Below are 7,778 nucleotides of genomic sequence, written 5' to 3' on the forward strand. Positions count from 1 at the left end.
ATATAATCAAGCAATCAGCAAGCATAATGCATCAAGCCTAATAAGTGACCAAACAATCTCTCAACCAAGAAGACTGAATCTTATACAGAAAGACATAACAAGAAATCACATGATCTCAAACATTTCAACTTAGAACTCTAATCTAGACTAATCCTCTCATGAATGCATTAATCTCTACACTAATCCACTTTCAAACCAAATCATCATTTGTGAAATATGAATCAATGAGCATTAAGAAACAGTTCTAATATGTCATTCATGCATTTAACAAATCATTCCCATGATGAAAAAGGCATAAACCCTTAAGTTAGCTCATTCAGGCATTTCAACAAACACTTTTGGTGCATGAAATGCCTATGAACCCAGATTTCACTTTCCCAAGGAAATCTGGCATTAGGAGCAGCTAACTAAGGAAATGGAATGAGAATCTAAACCCTAAACATCACCAATCAAACATCTAAGCACCCTAATCTACACACCTAGAAGTTTAAAAGATGACTACTCACTAATCATGAAGAGCCTGAAAACTACTTTGACAAGGGGATTGATAACCCTTCTAAGAGCCTGAAAACTCTTAGTTATCAATTGGCGCCGTTGCCAACTTGTAGGAGAATTAGTCTCTTGTTTGTTCTTGAGTTCAAGCTTTTCTTTCCTTTATTTTACTAACTTCTTTCCAAGTTCTTGTTTTGTTTTCAGGTGCATGAATACCAGGTCTCGGAGCACAGGATCACTTTTCCCATACGACGATAACATCGACAGATTAGAAAGGCGAGCTCGCGAGAGAGAACGGCACTTTGACAGACTTGGAATGGCAGAACAACAGAGAATGGAGCAACAGGCTCAGGCAGCCGAGCACCAGGCTCAGGCTAATCAGGCGCAGGCAGGAAGAAATGAACAACAAGCCTATGTTAATCAGCAACAGGCTCAAAGAAACGAACGGTTTGCTCAGCAAAACCAACACCAAGCGAATAGAAATGAACAACAAGCCCATCATGTTCATCCGCCACCGCCCCAAGTTCAGAGACAACATCCTCCAATCTGTGTTGGAGAGAATGACCGAGCTAATGCGCACCAATACCGAGCTGGGATTCAAGCTCCACCAGTTCAAAACAACAACTTTGAAGTTAAAGCTTCCCTGCTCAATATGGTGCAAAACTCAAAGTTCCACGGTCTGGCTGGAGAAGACCCTCTTGAGCATCTAGATCAATTTGATCGGGTTTGCGACTTAACCAAGATAAATGGCGTCTCCGAAGATAGCTTCAAGCTACGCTTGTTCCCTTTCAGCCTCGGTGATAAAGCACACCAGTGGGAAAAGAATATACTGAGGGGTTCTATACAAACCTGGGAGCAGTGTAAACTGGCGTTCTTATCAAAGTTCTTTTCCACATCACGCACGGCTAAGCTCAGGAATCAGATCTCAAGTTTCACGCAACACAATAACGAGAGCTTTAGTGAAGCTTGGGAACGGTTTAGAAGCTACACTAACCAATGCCCACACCACGGCTTCTCAGAGGCATCCCTCTTGAGTACTTTATACTGAGGTGCACTCCCCAAGATCAGAAACCAACTCGATACAGCTTCAAATGGGAATTTTCTTGGAAAAGAGATCACTGCGGCAATGGAACTAGTTGAGAACCTAGCCATGTCCAATGACACGTATGGAGAGGACTTTGATAGAGCAAACCGTACAGAGGGATCTAGTGATGAACAGCGCATGAAAAAGGATATAAGAGAGCTTCAGAGTAAGCTTGACAAGGTTTTGATGGCGACTCAAAAGCCAATATACTTTGTAGGCGAGTTTGATGAGCAAGGGCCAAGTTTTGACAATGTTGATGAAGATGGTCTAACACAAGAGGAGCTGAATTACATAGGGAATCAGCAGAGGTATCAGCGGTCTAACAACAACAACAGTAACCCAAACCTCTCATACAGAAACCCGAATGTAGCTAACCCTCAAGACCAAGTGTACCCTGCTCAACAACAACAACAAAGCTATGCTCAAAAGGCTCCTTTTCAGAATACCTTCCAGCCCAAGCAACAGTTCAGTGGGCAACAGCACGGCTACACTCAGCAGAATCAAGCGGCTCAGAGTAACAACTTCAACAACCAACCGCAGCAACACAAGTTTCCACCAGGGTTCCATCCGTAGCCGATGGGTAATCAACAACAGATTCAGGGAACGGGTCAGAATCAAATGGGGAACGACGTCTGTGGGATACTACAGCAACTGTTACAGGGCCAGAAAAGGGTTGAGAGCCAGCACGCGACAATGCAGCAAGATATCAGAGAGCTTAAGGAGAATCAAGCTTCTACATCATCAAGAGGCCCGGCTTTACCAGGTAAACCGGAGCCGAACCCTAAAGAGTATGTGAACGCTATCACATTGAGGAGTGGTAAGGAGCAATTAGAGGGGGAGGCAGCCTCAGACGATGCGTGTAAAGAAGCGGTCTTAGAGAAGGAACCGATCAAGGACAAAGGAAAAGAGGTGGAAAAGACAACCGAGCTTGAAAAGCCCTATGTTCCACCACCACCTTATCAACCCAAGATACCGTTCCCAGGGCGTTTCAAAAAGAAAATCCTAGACAAGGCCAAGGCGGTCTTTGAGAAACACTTGGAGAACACGCAACTCACCTTACCCATTATAGATGCTTTCTTAGCTATACCCCAGCTTGGGAAGTTTCTAAAGGACGGGATCCTCAACAAGACAAAGGAGCTCCAGGGTATGGTGATACTGAGCCATGAGTGCAGTGCCATAATACAAAGAAGATCTATACCAAGGAAGCTATCCGATCCGGGCAGCTTCACTTTCCCGTGTGCTTTAGGTCACCTGAAGTTCTCAAACTGTTTATATGACCTTGGAGCTTCTGTGAGCTAAATGCCTTACACGGTGGCCAAGAGATTGGGATACAAAAGCTACAAGCCAGCCAAGATATCTCTTGTATTAGCTGATAGATCGGTTAGATTACCGGTGGGGTTGCTTGAGGATCTACCTTTGAGGATCGGTGAGATAGAAATCCCCACGGACTTTATAGTTCTTGAGATGGACGAGGAACCATTAGACCCTATCATCTTGGGCCGACCGTTCTTAGCAACCGCAGGAGCCATAATAGATGTGAGAGGAGGAATGATTGAACTACATATCGGTTCCGAGACTATGAAGTTCAACGTGAAGGAAATGATGAAGAAACCAACCATTGGAGGTCAGGTTTTCTATGTGGAGGTAATGGAGGAGCTGGCTGATGAGCTCCTTGAAGAGTTGAACGCAGAGGATCCATTACAAGTGGTCTTAACGCGGGAACAAAGCGAGCACGGGTACTTGAACGAGGAAAGCGAGGTGTACAAGCGTCTTTTGGACCAACCGAGGGAACTTGGAGCTAAGGCAAGGTTTTTGGAGCTCCACACGAGCAGCCTCGACATTCTAGAAAGCGAGGAGTCAAAGGGAAAAGAAGAGACACCTCGAGATATCATGGCCGTGACAACTCATACCGAGGCCGATGGTAAACCGCACGAGAATGAAGCAAAGGTCGAGGAAGCTGTTCTGGGCCAATGCAGCTTTGATGCCGATTGGAATGAGGCAGACGCACCCCTTGTTGAGCTCAAGCCTCTACCAACAGGGCTCTGGTATGCATTCTTAGGTCTAAACTCTACTTTTCCTGTGATCATAAACGATAACTTGGTTGAGCATGAGGAACGTGCATTACTTAGTGAAATAAGGAAATTCAGGAGAGCCATAGGGTATTCCTTGGCTGACATTAGAGGAATCTCTCCTGATATATGCACCCACAGGTTGAGTTGGAATACAAAGCCGGTTACCGGAGCATTCACAAGCATTGCGCGTACCCGAGAACTGAACGGCGAACTTCAAAGATCATGGCGGACGGAGCCCCTCCAGACCGAACCAGCTTACCCGGTCTTCACCAAAGTTCGAGATCCATGGAAGATCTTCTCAGAGCATTTGGAATCGCTCAATTCGGAGCAAAGGTTTGGAAGATAGGGTCTCCGGAGTTCACATCGGTCTAAAAGTCTTTTTTCCAGTGATTTCAATGCGGCGCAAAGATGTTAAATCCAGGAAGCCTTCCACTCCCCAAGCTCCGATGGTTTCTTCACCAAAGTTCGAGCTTATTGAGTCATCTTGACTGTGGAACTGGTCCCAGAGCAATTGGAGTCGTGTGCTGAAAGTTACTGCTTCCGGAAGGTGACATGGTCGATACAAGCCTAAAAGAGTTGCGATACGCGCTAAGTATTCTCACAAGCCTCGGTATCTTTACCTTGGCGTCACTCAAGTCGAGGCTCATATCTTGGAAGTATTCTGGACTAGACCTCGTGCCAAAGCCTTGGCATGGTTAGATCGAGGCATGCATACGTAAGAACTGAAGCTGGAAACGACTAAGTGTTGAAAGTACACCTCGGTGTAATGACCTCGGCGTGCATGCTGGACTGTGTTCTCCCAAGCACCTCGACATCATGACCCCTTGACATTTTATCCCGAGGTCCCTTGTCACGAACCCAGAATCAAGAACAGAATGGCTCAAGAACATACACGTGAGGATAGATCAAAGACTAGGGTTCATGCATGTTCTTGTCGTGTTCTTCACGAGATCTTCATCTGGATCCTGACTCACGTGCACGCCTCGGCATGAAGACCTCGGCTTCACTTTCCGACACACCGTGGCACTCACCCATCAACCCAAGCAGGTGGTTCAGTACCCGGTTTGTTCCGGGCTGACCCACGACACTTTCCCTTTGCTATAAATACATTTTGAGACTAAAAACCTACTTATCTTATCTCTTATCTCTTTTTTTAGCTCTAAGAACTTGCCTCTTTTGTGAAACTTGATTAATCTAATCCGATATCTCCTTTTTGCATCAGAATCTTGTTCTTTCTTTATTTCTTTTATCATCCAACATCAAACTCCTTATCATGACTAGCTACACGTCTTGCAAAGGACTTAGTGAGCTCGTTATGATCAGTGAGTAGTCGTTTAAGCGGCTTTAGATAGGTAGATTAGGGTGCTTTCAAGGAGGATTAATGGGTTTAGGTGTCTAGTCTTGCATGTTTCATTCCTTAACCGACGAGATCTCTACGCTGGATCCAAGCACATCACTTGAGATTCAGATCTGAGACATATCTAGCATCAGAAGTGTTTGTAGAAATGACTGAACCATTCGGTTAAGGGTTTAAGAGTCTTTCATCGCGAGAGTGATAGTTTGTTCTCTTAAATGACGTTTTTGAACCGATTCTTATTGCTGACTGATTCGTGTTTCTCCAAAGGGATTTTGGTATGAAAGAGGATCAGTTTAGACGTTTAATACTTTCATGAGAAGATTAACGTGCCTTGAGTTCAAAGTCAAATGAAATCGCTTGATAAAATGATTCATTAGCCCCTTAGTCTAACTTGGAAGCATCGAGTCAAATATCCTGTCTAAAGCTTCTGCCTTTATCATTCATTACCATCATCTGAATCACCTGTTTGTTATTTGCATCTTGATTAGTTTAAATCTCTGCTTTTATTTAACTTTATTGCTCATTTGCCTGTTAATCATCGTCACCAAACTTTTATCATCTTGTCTTGACTTAAGTGAACAAATGACATAGGCTAGTGTCTCGTTTACAAGCTTGGTTTGACACCCCTTATACTACTTTGACAAGGGGATTGATAACCCTTCTAAGAGCCTGAAAACTCTTAGTTATCACTTGGGAAGTGGAAGGTTTCCTGGAGGGCTCGTCTTCGCAGTGCATTGACACGATCAGAAAGAGGCTTCTAGATGTGTGTCCATTCCGGAAACGTTATCTTCTTGCTCACAGCTCCGAATTGAATGATCTCAAACGTTCTGGAAAGAGGACTCCAATATCTCGGTTTCTGAGGAAGGCCCCGTAAACTGAATCGGTCTGTAAGTGCACCGTCCTTCGCATTCTTCGGAGCTCATCGGGTCGGTCCAAAACGGCAGCGAGACAGGAGTTCCTTCCGACAAGCTTAACTCTCTGCTCACGTTTCCGAATTCTATGATTTCACTTGCTCTGGAACCGTGATCCAATCGTCTCCAACTTTGATGAAGCAACCGACAGCTGAATCGGACCGGAAGGTTCCCCGGACAGGCGATTTCGGAAACGTGTCTGCATCCGGAAATTTTGGCCGAGGAATTCATTAAGCCAGTACGCGTTTTGGCCGAGGAATCCACCCGCGGTACATGAGAATGGCCGAGAAAAACCTTCCTGCGGTACGCGAGAATGGCCGAGAACCTCCAAAACCCATTTTCACAATCTTTCAAGCTTTGATCACCATTTCTCTTCCTGGATTCATCCTTTCAACTCCAAATAGCTCCAAATACACCTGATAAACACTCAAAACATGCAAAGACTCATTGGGACCTAATGCAACTCCTAAGTTCTAAAACAAACCCTAAGGACCTAAAATGCATGAAATAAAACATGATTTGGAATTGAATATGCAACCTAAATGATGCAAATTATGAACATATCAACTCCCCCACACTTGTCCTTTGCTTGTCCTCAAGCAGAAAGAGCAAATGAGAGAAAGAGGTTGTATGCATTGGGAGTTCATATTCCTTAATGAGAGAGTGTATCACTAAAAGAATTCAAGGCTCACTGTCCTAGTTGCTAATTCTAAGATGCATTGCAAACAAGATTACTCACAAAACTTTAGCCATACTTATCAATGAATGAATCAAGCTCAAGCTTAAGTTTTTCACAAACAGCCATAGTTCCAACCTTTTGACATTCATTATAGCTCATGTGAATCATGCTTATGCAAATCATGTGAACTCACTTGTCTTGGGACAGGGTTATGAGACAAAGATGATCTCATTTATATTTTGGCTTCCATTCAGCTCAAGGGATCATTCAAGAAGGAATAAACTTTAACAGAATGCTAAGGGTAAAAGGCAACTGGTGCATACAAGAGCAGAATCCCATCTACCCAATGCCCCAAATTGGTCTTTCACCTTAACTCTACTCCCATGAAGATCACATCCTAGCTACTCCTCTCTCAAGAACTCTTCCTAGCCTATTCTAGACTCGTGATGTTGAGCTAGATCTACATGAGACCCTACTCTTGTCGCCCTAAACCCAACACTTTCTGTCAAGTTTATTCAGAAAAAGGCCTCACATCTCTCACTATAGTGTTTCAGGCTTCAAGGAAGGTTTTATTAAAGGTATGGAACTGTCTCAAAGTGTGAGAACAGCTATTTGAGCTAGCAAAGAGTGGTAAAAGGGATAAGAGAGCTCAAATATTTTGAGGGTACCCATGAGTTCACAATGACATGCCCAAGCAATGATAATTAAATTGTCAAATTAATGTTCTCACTTAGATAAGGCTGGACTATTCAAAGCTTGATTCACTCAACAAGTTCAAAGCATGGATCAGTCTTGATTTCATTCTTGTTTACATGCAGCAAAGAACTAGAAACTAGGGCAGTGAACCGAATTCTTAAAGTGATATTCTCTCAAGGAAAAACCTATCATTACTCCCTTGCATTGATGCAGCCTACATGAATATGCAACTAGACTCAATCCTAAAAATGAGAATGCAACTACATGATCATTTTTTGTGAAAATTTTTCAGATTTTTCAATTTTTTTGGTTTTTTTTTTTATATGCACTTAGATGAAACTCTACATGAATGCATGCAAGAATGTGACTCAAGACTCAAAGTGTAAAATAAGAACAGAGAAAACATGATTAGTAAAGGATGAAACTCCTCCCCCACACTTAAATAACACAGTCCCTTGTGTTATAAAAGCATGAGAAAGGAGTTAAA

The 7,778-nt window shown here is 43.4% G+C and overlaps 1 non-coding gene across 1 annotated transcript; it reads right to left on the bottom strand.

Moving 5' to 3' along the window:
- Positions 1-1,399: 1,399 nt before the first annotated feature.
- LOC112085930 lies at positions 1,400-1,506 on the bottom strand. Its single transcript, XR_002899208.1, has one exon. It is a non-coding gene; the product is annotated as a small nucleolar RNA R71 (small nucleolar RNA).
- Between the last annotated feature and the right edge of the window lie 6,272 nt (positions 1,507-7,778).

This window comes from Eutrema salsugineum, unplaced genomic scaffold (genome assembly GCF_000478725.1).
Source record: "Eutrema salsugineum unplaced genomic scaffold, Eutsalg1_0 scaffold_3, whole genome shotgun sequence".
Classification (NCBI taxonomy): domain Eukaryota; kingdom Viridiplantae; phylum Streptophyta; class Magnoliopsida; order Brassicales; family Brassicaceae; genus Eutrema; species Eutrema salsugineum.